Below are 21,057 nucleotides of genomic sequence, written 5' to 3'. Positions count from 1 at the left end.
AGCGAAGGAAAAGAATTCAGGTATAGAATGCCACTCCTACAGACTAATGGGGACGTGGTTTGGTGGTGGACTTGTCAGTGTTAGGTTAATAGGGGTGCTCAGGGATCTCAGAGGTCTTTTCCAACATAAAAAATTACATGATTCTAATTTTGCAATTCCTTGATATAGTCTTTCTCCATAGAAGACATCTCATCAGCAGCACTAGTGGGACTACTTGCTTGGGTAAAGTCTTCTCCAGCTTCTGATAGATGAAGATTCAGATGTACATTTCAATTGCCTTCAAATCTGGCCCTTCAAAAAAAAAAAGAAAAAAAAAAAAAAAAGGGACAAAATAACCTAATTATGCACTGACAGTATTTTAACATCAAAAATATACAGGCAGAAATGAGTTTCCTCTGCCTCCACTGCACATATACAAGAACTTGCTCCATTATAGGCTGGTAAGCAATTGTGTGAACACAAGTAAAAGCCAGGCTGAACCTGAGTGGACAAGCTTCACTGAGTAGAAAATATGTTGCCTGAGAGCTAAGGCTGCACTACCTATGTTTACATAGCTTCTGTACAGGTTTATCATGTATAGTTATCTTCAGCCTGTTGGGACCATCACTTTCCCAAGGCTTTCTGAGGAAAGGCGAACTAGAGAGAATGGAGGACTGCACCATCCAAAGGGGAATGTGGTATAAACACTGTAGCAGTCAGTCTGCTCAACTAAGTCACTTAGTGCCTGAGTGTTGCAAAGCCAACTCTCCTCTTTCAGGGTGCCAGGTGGCTCCTGCTCAAGCATTGTGGTGCTTTTGAAGCAGGTTCCCCACTCTGGGAATGGCATGAATGTGAGTGGAGTCTGATCATGTCTGCCCTTTTGTAGTGGTACAAACACCTCCAGAGGCAAAGTCCCAAAGAGCCACTGTCTGGTCCCGAAGAGACACTAGAGTAGCTTTAGGATTTCTTTACATTGTCTCAGCCACGCAGCACACCTAAAGTGTACACAGCATGACATGCAGTTGGGGATGAGGGGTGGAAAACCAGAATACCAAATTCTGTGTGGTATCCACCAGGCAGATAGAGGATCTGGATAAACTGGCTTCCATGTAATTGCTTCAAATCTATTTCTACATCTGCATTTGCTTCCTTAATATCTTCTCACATCAAGTTCCCATCCTAAAGTTCAAAGTGCTTGATCTGGATGTTAAACAGTCTGGGAAATCATGGCAAAAACAATTTGCAAAAGTAATCAGGCAAATGTTTAGAAAATATGTCTCTGCTTATACCCTCCTCTGTTCAAGCAAATTATTTTACTGCCAGATATTTTCAAACAGAAAAGTTAAAGTACAGACTAGTAGTCATCAACAATGTGCAGAATATGAGTTCCAAAACAGAAACATGGATCTAAGTGTAGACCCCAGCCAGTCAGAATGGAAGTGTTCTGTATGACCTATTTCTCCCACCTTACATAATCAAAACAAACTTATCTTTTTGAATACATGACAGTCACAACACACTAATTGCAAGTAATCTGCAGGCCAAGAATTATTCAGGACAATTATAGAGTAGAATTTCTGAAATTCATGCTTGAGAAAGTATTCACTTGTAGATTTTAAACTGGAAAAGTACAGGTGCTAAAAAAGACATAGCGCTGGGAAAAAATCTCTTAGGTTTATACATTAGATTATATTCTCTTTTTAAGAAAGGCAAATAGAAACACTCAATAGAATATGCCTTCATTGAGCATTCAAGAAAATTGATTCAAACCCTTGTTCTTCCTCATATAGGCTACAGGCTTGATGCCAGGTACCTTATTTTCTAGGTAAATAACATATATTATAGTGTGGATTCATTTTCATTTTGACAATAAATCCCACACCAGCTAAACCCCTACTGGTAAACTTTTTTTTTTTTTTTTTTGTGGAAAAAGACATTGTTAAAAGTTCCCAGCCAGTTCTAATTGTAAGTTTGTTTCTGGACAGGGAAAAATGAAAGGGAGGAAATATAACCATATTTATTGGGCAAATCACATGCTATATACATCCTTCTGTTGGAAAAAACAGATGTGGAATGACAGGCAGAGATATCCAAAAAATCAATCTTTGAGTAGGCAGCCAGATATTTTTATTATAGTCCTGGCTCTGTCACTGACCGACTCAGGTTTTACTTTCCAGTTCTTTGCCTTTTTGAATACCTTATGTGTCTTGTGCATTTAACTTTTAAAAACTCTGGCATAAAAGCATTGCCTTAAAGTCTGTTTCTGTTCTGTCGAATCCAGGACACCCCATAGTAGCAATACTGACATATTAGCAACATCGGGCTCAGGGGACCTCTCAGCCTAGATATGAGTAGGCAAAAGTAGGAAGAGATGCTGTAGCAGTGGGAATATGAGCTTCTTAGGACAAGTTTTGAAGAGCCAGTTCTAGGAAACCAGGCTGAGCTTCTTTCAGCACAACTCTCAGCCTCTCGTTTTAAGTGCAACCCTCCTATTCATCTCCATTGTTCAGGGAGTCTTCTGTCTCCTTGCAATAATTTAGAGCTTTGACACAAAAAAGATGGGGCTTTTCTCATCCTCGGGAACTTTTCTAGTTAGGGACTGATATTGTTACTATTTACAACCAAAAGAAATTCTTTGATGTCACAGAGGAATACCAGTATAAGCTAAGGTCAATGAGATAACATCAGCCTCCAGTGCAAAACATCAAACCTATGAAACACTAGTAGTTGACAAGTCGTTTGTTGGCGGTAATTTTTCTTCCACTTGGCTGTATGGACTTTGGGCATTAGGTCAAATTTGCCTCTCAAAACACTGAGTCTGGGAGATGTGATGTTAATATCAAAGACAGCTGACTCTAGCGCTGTGCCCAAAGCATTTATCAATGAATGTGTTGCATATATTGCTAAATGCACAATTTATTATCAGTGTTAAAATGACACATGATATCTTTATAAAACTAGAAAGAATTGTTCTGCAGTAATATATTAGGAGCTATGCATATGTTTTATGGAACCTTTTGTGTAAAAAAGGGCTGTTAGATTGTGACACCTAGTTTTATTTCTTCTTCTTTTTTCATTTCATTTTTAGCCATTTAGGAAGATCTTTTTCTAATTTAAGTTACCTTGACTCATGCTTGAATTTGCTAAATTACTTTTCCCAAATGCTCACAAGGAGAGTCTTTTGAATTAATGGATAAAACTAAACTCACTCCCACTCTGCAACTACATTAGTATGTTACATGCAATTATTTATGATTCATCCAAACTAGCTTCCCACAGCCCCATAAATCTTATAGAGTCAGAACATTGTGGCATCATTTCTGCTGATAGTTTTTATTTTTTTGCCAGGCATAATGCTCCTTGAATTGGAGAAAAACTGTTCCTAACTCAGCAAGGAGTTACACTGCAAATTTGGGGAACTGTACCCAGCCTGACAGAAGGAAAGGAGATATTTATTTCTACCAGGATGAAGCACCTACATCCAAAACTGCAGACTTCTAAATTCCTGCTCATATTTTGCCACACCCTGGAAGCGCCTAAACTCCGGAGGAGCCAGCTTTTCACATTAAAATTCTCCAGACTCCTGAAATTCTGCTGTGGGCATGTCCAGAAATGCCTCTCATGTCACTGCACCCAGTTAACTCACACTCTGGCACCATCAGATCCAATGAACTCAGCTTTCCTGCACCTGCACCCATCTTGCCCAAGGGGTAGAGCCAATGAACATTCCCAAAACACAGAGAGCTGCTCTGCGAAGTGCAGCGGCAGCTGTTGCTGCTCTCCTCTGCTACATTCAAGAGCTCTGTGGTCAGGGCTTTTACCCTAGATGTGGGAAAGCTGGGGTTTACACCCTCCTGTGCCCAAGGAAATCAAAACCCACGCCCTTGCCACAAGGCCGGGGCTGTTCTGGGTGAAAGTGCTCTCCACCCTGCCCTTTGAAGCTCTTCCATCCTACAGGGGCAAACCACAGCTTCACAACAGCTGTGGAGAACATGAGCGAGCATGAACCTTCGAGGGGTTATGGCCCTCGTGGGAGGAGGCACAGGAGGTTTCGATGCCCTTTCCTTCCCCTAAGGAGTTTCTGGGTATTGTGTCCTCGGTCAAATGTATAACTGGTCCTTTTGGAGCACATGTGGGGAGGGGCTTCTCCAGTGTTGCTCTGTGGAATGAGGAGTGTGGCAGCGGTGAGTTTAACCCAGTGCCTGTGTGACCCCTCCTTGCTGGACACTGCCACTGGAGCTTCTGAGCACCGCTGCCACTCCTCCTGGCTGGCTCCGCCAAAGGCCTCATGAAGGCTGAGTTTCCTCAACAACTCCTCTCTCAAGAGAAGCAAAAGAACACCACCACCAAACAATGACCAGCATTCCAGTGCAGCATTTCTAGTTCATACGACATCCATCATGCTCCACATCCCAATTGCCCTGCAGTCCCACACACTGCCATAGCTGCAGCCACCCCCTGGAGACCACTGGGCACCCCATATCCACCTCCTTTCCCACAGCCCAGGATCTCTGCCCCTTGCAGTTTGCTGAAGCTATTGTCTATTTGACAAATTGCTTGAGGAAAGTCACAAATGGGATTTCTTCTTTCAGGGGTTTTAGAGAACAAGTTGCATATTTCTCTGTAATATGCATCTATCTCTGTGACAACCCTTCCATCCCAGTTCTACTAGCAACCATTGTTTCCCAGGAAAATTTTCATGAAGTGGTAGCAGCCTCTGGGACCCCAGCTCACAATGAACTTTTTGTTTGGCCTTGACTGATGGAAGTCTCCAGTGACTCTCCAGTTTCTAGCAGTGAAGTCATATGTGACACTCAAGTGCCCTTCAGTTTGTGTCCACTTTCATGGGATAGCTTGTATTCCTTGGCCCACAAAGACAAACCACCACCTTACTTCATAAGCTTGAGTGAGTCCTTTGGCTGCCCAAGCTCATGATTCAAAGATTAATTCTTGATCTTCAATGTGCTTCTTTGACTTCCTTAGGCACATTTCCAGTGAAAGTAAAACTTGCTACATCAGTCTGCATAGCCATGCAATCCACAGCGCATTTTGCCTCTTTGGTCTCCTGTCAAACAAACCCGACAGGGGGATACAGGCTTGACAAGAGAGATGGGGCCTGACCACTCACAAGTCGTCTGCCAGCTGATTTCTGTAGTGAAATATGTGATACATATATATCATTGCCAACATTCTCTTCAGAAGCTCATTAGGAATGTGCCAAAGTAACAGAAAATTTCATTAAAGCAAGTTGACTGACAGACAGAAACAGGTAGGAAAGTCCTCATACTGTCCCCAGTCAGAGAATTGCAGGGCTAGTGACAGAACTGGGGTTGGTGCTTGAGAGGGCAGGCACAGCACGAACAGGTTTATGAGTGCATCCTGTGCAGTTTACCAGGTGAGGACAAGGGCTGGACCTGGCTGGAGGCAATCATTCCCATCTACCTCAGGAGCTGTTCAGGGTATATTACTAATGCTAGGGATCCATACCCACCCCATAAATAACTATGCAACACAGTTTGTGGAATTCATTTTCATTTGGTCATTTACAAGGGATATGTTCATCTAATTTTAACCCTTTTCACTATGAAGAAGCTGCAATGTTTTCTCCAGAACTTCAGTATTGTCTGCGTACAAAGTCATACATGTTTTGTTTTTCCTGTTGTTTGCAGAATTCATGACTTTTTTTTTTTTTTTTTGTTATAGAAGCTGACTACACTATAACCATTTCCAAATACTCCCCCTGACAAGGATAAATCAGCCTGTGCTGAGTTCAGGGCTGCTGTGGCCAGGTTGCTGCCAATATCAAAGCCTGTTTAAAAGCAGCTGAGGGATCTTAGTGCTGCTCTGCAGATACAGATGTTTCACATTTCATTACCAAAGTTTTATGCTAACCTCCTCTGTGTGACTGAACTGAAACTTTTTCTAAATGCCTAATGCTGTAGAATCAACTATTGTTGAAATAGGACTGTTTTCTGTATATTTTCTCCTGAGCTGGCAGGTGCTGCTGGCATGTACAGTGAATTACTCTTTATTCCTCCTCCACTGATCCTTTGCACTTCTAGAGCATTTCAGCTCAGGCAGGACTTCTATCAGCTCCAGCAGTCTGCGGCTCCTCTTGCTTTACTCCTAGTGCCCTGAGTAGTTGAGTAACCACTCAGAGCTGAGGACCAGCCCGTTTCTAGATGTCCAGCCCTGCAGAGCATTGTCATTGCAGGACCCAATAAGGGGGATAGGATCGCCTGGAAAAGTCTAGGCCCGTGGTTGGCATGGAAGGTGAAGCTTTTGCAGCTGTGCTCTTTTATACACTACTCAGCTGTGCTTTTGCTATTTTTATGTTCTGAACACCTGCACACCTCAAGTCAGAGGCCCTTGCTGATAATTAGAGATAATAATAAAAGCAGTAAACAGCTTTTTCAGTTGGAAGAGAAATCTCCCCACAAAGAAAGAGCAGAAGAACCCATTGTTTTTAAGAGTTTTTAGTGCCTGGAAAATATTTTCTGGCATTATATTCTGGGCTGCTTAGAAAGCAGCATGGCCAGCAGGTCGAGGGAGGTGATTTTCCCCCTCTGCTCTTACGTGACCCCACCTGGAATACTCCATCCAGTTCTGGGACTTCAAACACTAAAAGGATGTGGACCTACTGGAGCAAGCCCAGAGGAAGGACATGAAGATGATCAGAGGACTGGAACACCTCTCCTATGGAGACAGGTTGAGAGGTTTGGGGGTGTTCAGCCTGGAGAAATGAAGGCTCTGAGGAAGTTTTACTGTGGCCTTTCAATACTTAAGGAGGATTTATAAGAAACCTGGAGAGAGACTTTTTACCAAGGCTGTACTTATAGGACAAGAGGTAACACTTTTAAGCAGGAAGAGGGAGGTTTACATTGAACATAAGGAAGAAATTCTTTACTGTGAGGGTGGTGATGCAATGAAACAGGCAGCCCAGAGAAGCAGTGGATGTCCCACCCCTGAAAGTGCTCAAGATCAGGTTGGACAGGATTTTGAGCAACCTGGTCTGGCGAAAGATGTCCCTTCCCATGGCTGGCTGGAACTAGATGATCTTTAAAAGTTCCTTCTGATCCAAACCATTACGTGATTCTATGTTTCTCTTATTCTATGAAGAAAATGAGCTAGGTGCACTGACAGGAAAGTGGTACTTCACAAGGCTTTAACCTAAGTTTGTTGTTATTTTATTTGTTTGACATTTAGTAGCTCTTATAAAACTGACTCACAATCTAGCTTTGGTAGTGACAGATTAAAATCACTGCCTCCTTTCTTCATATAAGATTACAAATCAACTGATTTTTATAACATCCTTCATAACATCACACCTTGGGAAGTGAAATTTGATCATTAAATTTGGAAAAGACCTCTCAGATCATCAAGTCTAGCATCTGGAAGCTTCATGTAGAGCTAACTAGAAGGGCTGCATGAATGTTAGATCATACAGTAATGAGATAACTTGTCCCTTTAATTTTAGGAAACACTATATTTACATGAGAAAGAATACACTAGCAACGGCATCTGAAAAAAAAAAAAAACTTCAGCTAAGGAATGATCATTTTGGTTTTCAAAATAATTCCATTTTCATGAAACTTCCATCAGAAATTATTATATTTGGTCCTTTCAACAGAGCTGTTTTGCCTTCAGCACACTTTAGAACATGTGTTACCTGAAACGGCAGCAGCTACTTTGGAGCAGGAACTTAAGCAAGCAAAAGCCAACAAACCTATTAAGGTGAGATGGCTTAAGTCAGTCTAGAATACAGAGTACCAGCTGTATAAAAGTGCTTTTGGTAAAAGATGAAGCAGCAAATATGTGGCCTTCTTTTACAAACGAATTAATCTGTGATAACTATTAATGGAGGTAGAAGGTTCTTCAGACACAGGTAAAAGTATACAGCAGCTTTAGAGTATGATGGAAGTTTTACACAACAACTTGCCCTGATATGATTGATTTTTTACTTTTTCCAGTACAGCAGACACAGACTTTGATGCATGCTGCACACATAAGCACACAGATGAAGCATTTTGTGTCTACTATCACAAAAGATATATTTTCAGCAGAAGACAGAATGTGTGGACTGCCCCTGTTCTATCCTGCACGAATTCACAGGTATTTTAAAAGGAAGGTCTATTTAAGTGTTGGCTTTAATCCCTGCTTCTCTCCCAGTGTGCACATAAAGGTTAGCCCCAGGAGAGCACAGTCTGCCAGCTTTGGTCCTGGAGTGAAATCTTTACCCCCGTATATCTTCAGAGGAGAGTCAGATACTTCCTAATGAAATCCAAAACTATTGACATGCTAAGCTTGGACCTGCCTGAAATCAGTATGCTCAGCAGGTAGCTGCTGAAACCTACTTTTTAGGGAGCACTAATGGCAGAATAAGAGAGCTGCAGGTGGCCATCTCTGTCATTGCTGCTCTCCCAGCCTGGAGAAAGCCAGGAGGTGAAACTCCTTCAAAAAACTGAACAGTTTGCCCTGCAACTATCTTTAAGAAAAAAGTGCTCATCACACTGATCTTTTACTTATTGGGTTTTTTTATCTGGGTTGATTTTTTTTGTGTGTGGGAGGAATATCTTGGGGGTTTTTGTTCAAATATACAATCCCAAAGGTAAAAGAATGGACTTAATTTTCCTTCTTGGCCTGAGGGGTTCAAACCCATGACCCTCAGAAGAGCAGCCCGCATATCAGCCTATGAGATAGGAATAAAACTTTCCACCCACCTGCCTCACTGAAAATGAACTGTAGCACAGCAAAAAATTCAGGAGGCACTAACTTGGAGCTGCTTGATCCTGTCAAGACTGGGACAGCTCTGGGCATGTATGGCGAAAGTTTGTGCTCTGCTTTGTTGAAGTACAGCCCCAGGGGCCCAAGAGAGGGTAAAATTAAAAGTGGTGTGTTTAAAGGGGGAAAGTTCACCCAGGATTTTGCTGCTGGAAGGATTACAACTCCATGTTTTCATGCTTGTTCTGGATGGTGCTTCCACACTTCTCACCCGTAGCACTGGCGCTTGAGCTCTGAGATGTACAACCTTTCACTGTGGTACAGTGTCAGCAGAAAGCATCTGTTAACTCTACTCTTTGCCCCTCTGCCCAGGCTTTGCCTTTGTGATCTCTTACAACCCATCTTTGAGAAAGCATTTCCCCTTTACTACATCTCTTCTACCTTTAGACTATATTATATCTTCATGGTGACAATATAATGTGAATAATAAAGTGAAATTCAGGCTCTTGCTTGTTCTGCTGAGGTCAGTGAAGCTGAATCTATTTGCAGCAGTTGAGAAACAGCACAAATGTATTTGTTTTCCTTCTTTGCTTGAGAAAACTGAACCCTTCATTTTCTGTTGCATGAAAAGGCACCACATAATGATTATTTTGATGGATCATTTCCCATCCACTCTGGGTTGTCCTTTTTTTCTGAGTTTGTACTGAAGTCTGGACAAAACCTTTTTAAAATGTTATATTTGTCTATGAACGGCATCCTGACAAAAAGAGGGAAAGAACCACAACTTTTTGTTTAACAAAAAATTTCTCAGGTATGTCTCGGAAAGGAATAGGAAATGGATTCCAGGACCATCAAATTGGTGTGTCTGTGTAAACTTATACAGGACATTTCACCTGGGTTTGATAGCTTTTTATTTTTAACCTGATATATAAATGAAACTACAACAAATCCAAGATGATGAACTTTTTTTTGGATGTCTGTATCCCTTAGAAACAGAGGTGCATGTGTTGAAATAAGTCAGCTTCTAGCTTTGCTTCGTATATCTGAAAGGCTGTATTACTTCTAATGCACATAGTATATTAGAAGCCTAATTTGTCTCTGCCTAGCACAATGATTCAGAAATCTATCCCTGCTCATAAAGTACTTAAGGGTGTGCTTCTGCAAACCTAAACAAATTCTGCCTTAGTTTTCAAGCAAGAGGTCATATTTCCCAGAAAATGATGTGGTAAGATCTCATACCTAGTTTATACTTCTTTAGAACAGCTGTAGACCATGTCACAGTTATATATCAGATCCAGCGACCCAAAGGCCTGAACAGCCTGCCCTATTTACATAGACTGGGTGATAATGCTGACATTTTAATTACTCCTTAAATTTGTCTTAGCAGATATCCTAATGCTCATTATTTTTGCAGTCACTTATGGTTACTGTTTATCCTAGGATTTGAAATCCACCTCCTAAACAGTCTAGGCACACAAAATTTCATTTCTCTACTCCCCTTTCTTTGATCGCCTTTCCTTCATTCTCTGAATACTTAATGTGTTCACAAGAATGAAATGCCGGAGCATACCAGAAGCTTAACAAGAAGCATTAATAATGTGGAAGCTCCTAAACTCTTTCATTAATAGAACTTTCTTTGTGAAATTCATTTTAATCAGTGTGATGAAAATGTACATATGGGTAACCTGCATTCTCCAAGCATCCCTTTCAATATTTAAGCTAACACAGCATTTGACAAATATGTTTAAACATAGAAATCTACCATTAACTGCCAGAGGCATATAACTCTACAGCACTACAAACACAAACTGCCCTTTACACATTTTCTTCCAGTCATGCCATCTAAAAAAAAGGCCATTAACTGAAGGAGGCATTGCAGAACATCAGGAAAATTAACAAGTCTGAACAATGGAGGAAAAGAAATATTACAGCTAGTTTTGCCCATAAAATCAGTCTCTCAGCAGATTTACTTGTATTTTAATTGTTAACAGGAATATTTGGATGAAATAAAAAGTTTCTGAGTTGAACAGGAGTAATTAATAAAGATGATATTGATGTTGAGATCTTCAAGTAAACTCTACCTTGATTTTAACATTGACTGGTTCTACAGGGAGAGTTTGACCACAGCCCTTCTGTGCCCTTCAGAATCATTGAACAGATCAGGGCTGTTAGGTAGAATATCGTTCAGAGAGGAAAGGTAGACAATGTGCCTTATATGATGAGAAAAACCCCTCAATAAAAATAAATTATATGGAACTCGACTGGAATTTTGAATGCACCAAACTTGCGCCAGATGATCCAGGGAGAGCTTTTCGGTTGAAATACTACAGAGCATACAAAGTCTTATGACACATTTTCTCCATTTCTATGTTTATCTGATGGGTCCAGTTCTAAACTTAAAAACATAAACTTTCTCTCAGTTTTATTTTTACATATTTATTATACATTTAAAACTGATCACAGCCTCTTCAACTTCTTGTTCTATAAGGGCTCTTGTCAAATTTCCACATCAACATAGCTCCCCTATTGTGTGCAGGGTAGGATTGTGACATTTGTAAACTATAATCAAATGTGATTTTTTTTTTTAACTTAAAACAATGCACTGTTTTTAAACAGGGCATTTTCATGAAGCTATGAATAACTCTGCCTCACACAGATTTTGAAAGAAAATGTATCATTATCTCCATCAAAGGTCAACCGCAGATTATAACCCTCTTTTTGCTTGTTATGAAGAATGCATTTTCTGTGGGCAATGATAAGATGTAGCAAGAAATGTGTGAGAACAGAATCTCAAGCAGAATACATTGTTTGTGTCCAAGATCTTTCCATTGTTTTGTGATATGCAAGTTGGCCAATACTGAAAAACTACACTTCAAATTTGTTCACTTCTACTCTTTGTCTTTCAAAGGTATCTAGGGGAGCATTATGCATCAATTAAAGCTGTTGGATGCTGATCCTTGGTTTCTGTGACTCCCAAGGCACTCAGAAAACAATCAACAAATGAAGGCTGTTACAAGAAGTACTGATTGAAAAACAGTCCAAGACAAGAAAATCTGAGAGCCGGCCACATCAATTTGGGGTCTGCAGGACCCAGATACAGAGCAGGATTGCTGAAACACATGTAGGCTTAGAAACCAAATGTGACTGGTAACATTGCTTGAGAAAGAAAACCATCTCTAGGCTGGACACATTCTGCAGAATAGAAGCAAAACCACATGGCAAAAATTTGGAACATGCAGTGATTTTCTCCCATCATAGCAAAGTACAGTGGAAAGCTCCAAGGAACAACCAGGCCAGATTGGAACAGGGTAAGCTGGAGGAGACATTAGCTGAAGTACTCCGTGACCACGTTCATTGCAAGTAATAGCTGAGTGCTGCCTCAGACAGCTTAACTCCCACTTCATATTTTGTAACTTCTTCCTGCAGTGCCACAAGACAAAGCAGCCAGTAGCCATGTGGGAGCACATGCAACTGTGGAGTTATGGAACAAGGGAGTGTAGGAACATTTTAGTTGGATCCACAGAAGCAGAGGTCCCCAAACACATGCCCTGTGTTTCAGACCACATAGGAGAGACTCATCTCTAGCTGGGAAGCAGAGGGGAGTGTTAGGGTTCTGCACATTTTCTATTTTATTAGAGCAGTTTGTAAGTTTTCAGAGTTGTGTATACATGTTAAAGAAAAGTTAAAAAAAAAATGCAATTTTTTACATATGCACCTACATAATATACAAACCGAATCCTTCAGATTACACTATTTTTCCAATGAATTAGTCTCTCTTCACATATTTTTATACAAGTATAGTGTAAGTCTAATATTCAGACTTTTCTAGCTCTAAAATACATTTAGATTTGTTAAAAAATTAAGAAGAAGAAGAAGAAGAAGAAGAAAGAAGAAGAAGAAGAGAAGAAGAGGAAGATAGATTGGTCTCAATTAGCTGAACCAGTTTATTCTGCTGACTTTTTATAAGGTAGCTATTAAGAAGACGAACAAAGAAGTGCACAGTTCTTACACAGGCAGAGCTCACCAGAACAATAGGGGAAAACTCTCAAAAATGAAAAAAAGAAAAAAAAAATCATTTTTCACTGGGTTAGCACCAAAAGCACTATTATGCAGCAACCATTTAGCATTGTAGAAAAAAGCTAGGGTCTTGCTGCAGAACATGGCTTGGCAGAGTCTTCGATTTCCTGGCTTGAAAATAAAGCCTCAGTTTGCCCTCTTTCCTTCCTTTCTCCTGCTTCATTATATCTTGCAACTTCACTACTATTATTTATTGATTGATTGCCCTGTAAGGATCCCAGCATAGCGAGAAAAACACTTCTTAGTATTTAGTTTTTCCGTAGGTGTATGTGGATATTTGGAGAGGGAAGGATGGCACTGTGGAGTGTCTCGACCTACACTGACATTAGTAAAACTGATGGCGCTTCTCCCACCAGGAAGAAATGCATTTGTTAAAAAGGGGGGGAAAAGGACAACTTATCAGTGGCTGGAGAGAGGCTGAGCCAGTAACAGTGCCATGGTGTGATTGATTTGTCTGTTCTATTGCAGCCTGTGCAATATCAATGAGTTGGGAACATCCACATGAAGGGAGGTAGGTTAAGTAATACTGATTGGATTTCTCCACACTTTTTTTTTCTCTCCCTAAAAAACATCTTCTTTGGAATAAGACACATTTGTCAGATTATATGAAAGGAGCATACATTTTCCTGGTAAAAGTGGATGTTCTTGTGGTTAAAGAATTAGACTGTTAATAAGGGTTTTTTGTTCAGTTCTCAGAGATTTGTCACATCAGGCTACATTCAGCTCTTGCTATCACAGCAGCTTGCATTAACTTCAAGGAGAGTTGTATCTGTTTAAGCCAGGTGTGCTCTTTCTGTTTGGGAATGACAGATAAATCAGTGACTCTCACAGCTGTGTTTATTAAGAAAATGTTTACTCAAATGTCTGAGCATTCTCAGGTGCTGCTGGAACACCTAACATTTTTATTATTTACCATTAAATTATAACCAGCAGTCCAAAAGACCCACCGGGCACCAGACATTTAATTGTTCTGTGTTATTAGAGGTCCATACTTATGATTCATTACAAAAATGCATTAGAAGGGCACTAGGGAGGCATTGCTCCTCTAGCCTTAAAAAAAGAAGGATTTATATATGTTCACGGGTAATGAACAATTTTTGGGACCTACAGGCAACTCAACTCATCTTTCTCTATCCATGCTGACTTAGGCCTGCCTGGCTGTGGATCACCATCATGAGCAGCAACCCAGGTTTTTCAATACATACATTTTCATCAGAGCTTCACTTAAAGAAGATGAATTTGTGCTATTATTACATTTCATCTTAATCTTCTTCAGAGTGCAAAAAAGTCCAGTTCCATCACATTTCCCTTATAGTATTCTTTCCAGCTATAGGGCATTTTTCTGTAGATATGTATGCATGTGAAAGTGAAGGATGTCCAGTCTGAGGGTAATAGTGCCAGTAGAGCCCTGCATCCCACATTTTTGGGTATCAGGATGGCCTGCTACCCCAAGCTATTCCTGAACTGATGTTATGTACCTTTTAGGCTTTCTTCTCTCAATACTTCTGCCAATTTTACAATTGTTTCAGAGAACTGACTCAAGCTCAGTCTGCACCAGGTAATCCATTAGTGGGGGACAAAATAGACCGAAGTTACTCAGTGGTCATTTCGAGATGCTTCTGCTGCCATTCTCCAGCCCTCACTCGAACTGCTTGACTTTGTGTAGAATACAGATTATCATCTGAGGGCAGCTCTGCTAACATTTTCCACTACATGATGCTGCAGAGAAAATTGCAAATCCCATGAAAGAGAAAAGAAAAAACAAGGCCATCCTACCAATCTGTGTTCAAGGTCTTTGATTTGTTTACTCCAGTCTTCAAAGTATTATCTTGCTAGGAAAGTGAAAATTCAATAATATGGACAAGGTCGTGGGAAACGTGAGTCTTATTTTGGAGGTACTCACTCAATCATTTAAGTACTACTCTTATTCAGCAAAATGCTTGTGTTTACCTTTTCTTATCATCCTCTTAAGCAAGCAGGCTGGAAAAAACATCCATGCCACAGAAATTTCCACTGAAGTTAGCAGCCATGCATGAGTATTTCTGAACTGAGTTGAACTCAGAAATGGACATTGTTATCCCATAGAAATTTCTCAGAAAGACTTAACAATTAAAATTTCGTATGTATGACTAGCTCCATTCACCTAAAAGAGACTCAGCCATCCTCATATTTCACAGAATAAGAAAACTGACTATATTAACAAGGAATTCTAATTTTCTTAGTCCACTGAGTGCTGAGAGCAACTTCCTGCCTGGAGCAGGTAATATTGTCAGAGCATTACTGAGTTTCTGGCCAAATCCAGGTCATCTTAGAGCTACCAAGCCTTCCCTGAGGTGGCAGGTTTGGCTGATCTCTGATCAACAGCTCTAATGTCACCTTAATAATCATGACAGCTGGGCTATACAACCTACTAGCACACCCTCTATCCTGTGACAGCAGGAAGGAGGGTTTTGGGAAAGGAGGTCTCATTAACAAATCAGCACACCATACCTTACCTGTAGCCTAGTCTCTAATTAATCACTCCAGATAAAAACTTCATAAAGCACATGTCATGAAGAAATAGTTCAAGAAATAAAATACAAACATGTAAAGCACTTCAAATTAATCCCACAAAAAATACATAGATCAGTGAACAATGAAACTGATACCAGCCTCTTCTTTACACAGATCCCATTACATCTGTGCAGACTGCTTTCTTAAGAGCACTAAACCCTCTGCAAACATAACTCATTTGGAAAGCAGTTAACCAGTTTATCTACTGCTTAAAACACACTAAACAAAGAGTGACAATGACAGCATTGTATAGTGATTGAAAATGGAGCCTTGTCTACACACTGCAATCAGTTTTCTTTGGCAGCAAGGAGCCTACCTTTCTCAGTCCTTTCCATGCCCACCCGGGGTGGGAGGAGACGTGGATGGCTGCTTGTGTTGCTCTTAGCTCCTCACTGCATATGTCACATTGCCCCTGCAGCTCCACAGACTCCTTCACTCCAGCAAAAAGTCCAGACTGAAAACCTACTGAAAAACAGTGAGTTTTGTGCTTTTGAATAATTTTGCCTTATTTTGAATTTAATTTTTTAACAGCCCTCTCTGAATATAGAACACAACATTAACTGTGTAAATGTGAGAGTCCTTAGTCATTTTTCCCTCATCAAGACTGGTGTCAGTGATGAAGTAACACTCAACATCATTAGACATAAATCCCAGTATACGCTGGTGAAAATTTGCAGTATCATCCTCCTGCCCCTTGCACAATCCCACTTGCTGCAAGTGTGATGTCATAGCAGCTATCTTGCCACTGCCAGTACTTGCAAAACAGATGCTCATTAAAGGGAGGCTGAAGGACATCACTATAGAAACAATTCATTAGGGAACGCCAGCCTCAGTTAAGGATAACCACTCCGGCCAGAGGCTTATAAACACTTGGAAACCAAAATCACTGATGGAGTAGGTAAATTTATCGACTTTGTTTGTCATTTTCATTACCTTTTCACTCTAGTAGATTCTTATCCTAGTGTAAGCTCAGCAATTTCCAAATATTAAAAAAGTATTTAAAACACTGGAAAGACAATACCAGATCCTCCTCCAAGCTAATCTGCCAGTCCAAGAGAATTGGCGCCACACACAACGCAGCATAAAGCAAGTGAAGTTATAAAACGTCCTGCAGCTGCACAAGTTTGAATTAGATCATCATAAATCTAGTGTGTGGCCCCATGAGGCCACCTCACAGTGCTTCCAGCAAACCAGCCATGTTCGAGTGCTTTGACTAGTTTAATTGCTCTGCCCAAGAGGCTTTGTGTAATGCCTCAGACAAGAGCATAACAAACTGATCAAAAGCAGAGTAGCCTTCTATTCCTCATCATGAACTTACATATCAGGGGTGAATTATGTCATTCATAGCACACCAGGAGAGTTCCAGCACATGATAGCATCTCTCCTAACTCCAGATCAAGTACTATGAGGAAACATAGTACTTGAGAAGATATATAAAACTCCAGGCAGCACACAAACACTTGCACATACATAAAACAGTTTGTTATCGTTTGCCTTTAGTTGTTTAGTACAATACTTTGCTCTGAATTCATGTCATCACTCTGCAGCACCCTCATAACAGAGCAGCTCAGCTGGTCCATGAAAAATTCATTCCACAGAAAAATTCAGTTCAGTGATCACATTAATTCACTCCAGCCTAAGATCTCTGTGAAATTGAATTACTTCAGTGGGGCCATTAAGTTTAACCTGGGTCTTTCACAATATCTGTAACCACAATGGTGCCCATTTTACATTTCCATGGTCCTAAGACAGAGGTGGTATTTTTATGCAAAAGGTCTCCTAAACTGGGCTTTGAATTTCATAGCAATAACATGCTTCCCAAAAAATGCCTATTTCCTTTTATAGCAAATATTTTCCAGCAATCTGAAAAAATTCATGCCCGTCTTCTATGATCCATCAATGTGTTTTCTCTCTTATCAGATCAACAGTTCATTTGTTTGCTCCAGTCCTGAATGGAGAGGAAATAAAACCCATAGTAATGCAAAAATACAAAAAAAGTCATCAACAGGGGATATATATGTTTGCAAAAATGTACAAAACCAACTATTACTTTGTAACCATAAACAATATAAGAAAGTTGGTTTTTTTTAAATAGATAGGCTCTTAGAAATGTTTGCATGAGTTTTTTGTATCAGTTGAATTATAAAATTAACTTTCAAAATAAAATATAGTGTATTTTAATCTGTAAGTACTGAGATTTTATTCTTAAGATTTATTGTTGTCATCTAAATATATGCATATTGCTGCAAGAGAGCAGAGCCATAGGAATTCCAAACAAATTATATTTCTGAGTAAAGGGTTCTTTGCTCTAGTTTATATATCTCTAGCTTTTAATGTAAATATACTGCAATAAAAATCATAAGAAAACTTGGCATTCAAACTTTCCTTAAGTAGTTGAAAAATTCTTAGCTTGAAATTGTCATTTATCTGCCATTTCTGAAAGGCTATTATATCCATAATGTAAACTACAATGTTAAAAATAAAGGCACTAAACATTTATAACAGAATATGCAATCTCCCTTTACATTAATCATAGTATTCATGCGTGTGTTTTATGCCATAATTCTTTTTAGCTTTGCTTTTATTTATTTCATCTTAATTGTTTCTATTATTTGTTAAAATTACTGCACTGTACTTGTTGTTCTTTTTGATATTTCTTCAGTATTTTGTTGCATGGTTGCTTTAAGACATTTTAAATGCAGGTTCTTCCTTCTAAAAGAGCTTTTGAATGACTCTTCTTAAAGGAAACTCCTAAAATATGCAATTCTAATAAACTTGTACCTTTACAGTCCACAGTTTTCTGCTATTCTGACCATTTAAAGAAATACAAAGAGCAAGCAGCAAGCAGATGTTTTCCTTTAGTGTTTCACCAGCTGGTTTAAAGTGACTACAACTTCCAGGCTCACCCAAGACACTGGCCCCACCAGGGAGGATGCCAGTCAAAAAAGTGTTTTTAAAAACTATATGCTTTTGTTTGGGAGAGAATTGGGATAAGGAGCACCCAACACCTTCCATTAGGCAACTGCCCAATGGCCCAGTTGTGACTTCAGCAGTGCCTGACACGGCTGAACTCAGTGGTAGGAAAGTGCTCTTAAAATACTGACAGTCCCAGTTAGAGTGCTATTTGCTCTCTAGCATTTGTTTGACCTTTGTGGAGTCTCTGAACAAACCAAGTCTTCCGCACCTTTTCCTCCCCACCTCTGTAGTCTGTTTTCATTAACTCCTCCACCCCAGACTTCATGTCCAACATTATCCTTCCCATCAAACTCAGAGGTAAATTATTCAGTTACTTTAAGGGCCAAACCTATGTTCTCTGCCCTGGCTTACTAATAACAGCCACGTTTAATTAGAAGTCTCTTCTTTCCTTGTTCTTTATATACCTGAAAAAAAAATGTTTGCTATTGCTCCAGTTTTCTTTGTAAAGTTGTACTTCTCTTAGCATCTAGCAACATCCACTTTTCCACTAATCCAATGCTTGACATTTTTCAGCCTTTAAAGCATCAGATTTTTGCTGATAAAACCTTTTTTCACTCTCATCTCTAAATCTGCATTTGAATTAAGTTAGGAGCATTTCTCTCTAAGCCTTTTCCAGTGGACTAGTGAATTGACACAGTTCCTGTTCCACCTGATGTAAAGAAATTCCAGCTTACACACACATTGCAGTCCTTGAACTCTTCAGTTCTGCTTACGTCTTTGAGAAATCCACATCTTCACAAAATTGAACTTATTAGGAGTTTCCACACATGAATCAAATTATGAACAATTTTCATGTAGACAGCCACATCACATAAATTGCTACTTGTTTGTCATATTTTTTTAGCCTTAGTCTTTTAATTTTCTGAAAATTTTTCCTGACAGGCCATAAATGAAAAGTGTCCAGTCAGGTAGTAAAGAGTCTTTTCCCAACAATTTTTTACAGCTCAAATCTTATTTATAGTTCCTTTTAATGAGTCACTTTCTTTAAGAAATGGTCTAAAGATGGCTTTTTAATTGGTTTCTGTCATTAAAAAAAACCAACTCATTATCTTCAAGCCCTTTACATTTTTGTTTTCTTTCTGCCTTAAGTAAAATATAAAACTTTCATGCCGTTTCATAGCTGACTCCTTTGCTGCTTCTTCAAAGCTTTTTTCCCTTTTTTTTCATTATCCTGAGTATGAAATCTTCTATCTGCCCAGTGCTTCTGCGCCAAACCACTATTCCAAGCAGTGCCATTTTTAGCTCACACTCACATCTGTGGATTTCCTGTACAGTTTAAATTGCTGTTTGAAACTTTTTCCAGAACTGCAAATATATATTGAAACTACCATGAGTGCATTTGTTTTCCAGTAATTTTTTTCCAGTAAAACTGGATCATTAGAATACTTAGGAAAATTGGTCTTGAAAAGGACAGATGAGTCCCCTCATTTAATGAGCACATCGTGGCTCTCTCCAAAAAATCATAGTGGATTATTAATCTTACTTTCTTAAAGCAGTCTTCTTGCAAACCAAGAGGTTGGACCTGGGGTTTTTGGGATCTTAAAACTGAGTCCAAGTAGCAAGCAAAAGGTAAATGCCTGACTAATCTTTATAATTGAGGAAAGCATTGCAGATATATTTTGTAGTGCTTATCCAACAATGAATAATGAATTTTACCAAGTTTAATAATTTCCCCTATATTTGAGCAAAAAGCAAAGGCAGAAGGAAAAAAAAATGGTTTGTTTTGCTTTATTTTTCTCAAGAAATGGTTCATATGCTTCCAATTTTTTCTACAGGATAGTAAGATGATCAAGAACATAGAAGAGTCCAAATCCTAACCCAAGTCATTTGAGTTTAGCCTCCTTCCTTAATCAAACTGGCCTTTGGACAGTGAAACTTGAACCAGGGGTTTTGGGACTTGGCCAAATACCAACAAGTTCCACATTTTCATAATTCCAAAGCAATCCTTATGATTTCCCATGATGTCCAACCTTGTATATGGTAATGATAATTCTCATTTTCTGTCCTAGCCACAAACTGTGAGTGTAACTCACCAAGTATGGTCTTTTCTGACCTCTGGTTAGGTTAGGTTTTATTCATCTGTGTGCCATAGTGGTAAAATGCCAACTGCACTTTCTGCCTTGTCTTCTTTTTCATTTGCCACTGCCTGTACATGTAGTTATATTTTAATAAATGAAACGAGTTCTTACTAAGAACCCTTATTAACAGCTTACATGCTGTGATGCACATAGCAGGTACACCTTGGCTGAAGATGCTTCATTCCAGATGGAGACCTGGGACTTCAAAGCACATTGTCATCCAGCAGCCATCCAGCAAAACAAGCAGAGCAATGAGATCTCCAGTCTTGCTGCAGGCACAAATGCTGTTGTGCGACTCTTTCCGGGGCAGATGCAACTTCTTCCCAAGCCCAGTATGCTGCAGTAAATATGCTGAAAGTTGCTGGGAGTCCCATCCAACAGGGAAATCACTGTGATCAAGTTGCCAGATATGTGGCTCCTGCACTTCTGCCACTCACTAAAAAAACCAACAAGCTTCTGGAAATCCATAAAGATGATAACTACAGCTGGCTATTTGACAGAGCAGAACTCCCCATGTTGAGAACTGCTGTGGCTAGTTCTGCCAAATATTTTCCATTTGCTGAAACTATTTCTTCTGTTTTTCTCTGAGTTTCAGCCAGCTGACCTTTATAAATGTGCTAATTTCAGCCAGGTGTTCAGGCCTCTGTATTATCAGCACTGGGAGTGAAAAAGA

The 21,057-nt window shown here is 39.7% G+C and overlaps 1 long non-coding RNA gene across 1 annotated transcript in view; it reads left to right on the top strand.

The window, feature by feature from the left end:
- Window positions 1-11,952, top strand: part of LOC125322330 — a 33,333-nt gene extending 21,381 nt beyond the window's left edge. The window contains exons 2-3 of the long non-coding RNA XR_007201957.1: window positions 7,950-8,091; window positions 11,609-11,952. This is a non-coding gene — a long non-coding RNA (uncharacterized LOC125322330). The remainder of the gene's footprint in view (window positions 1-7,949; window positions 8,092-11,608) is intronic.
- The last annotated feature ends 9,105 nt before the right edge of the window (window positions 11,953-21,057 follow it).

Source organism: Corvus hawaiiensis, chromosome 3, assembly GCF_020740725.1.
Source record: "Corvus hawaiiensis isolate bCorHaw1 chromosome 3, bCorHaw1.pri.cur, whole genome shotgun sequence".
In the NCBI taxonomy this organism is placed as follows: domain Eukaryota; kingdom Metazoa; phylum Chordata; class Aves; order Passeriformes; family Corvidae; genus Corvus; species Corvus hawaiiensis.
This window is presented reverse-complemented; position numbering and strand designations above follow the sequence as displayed.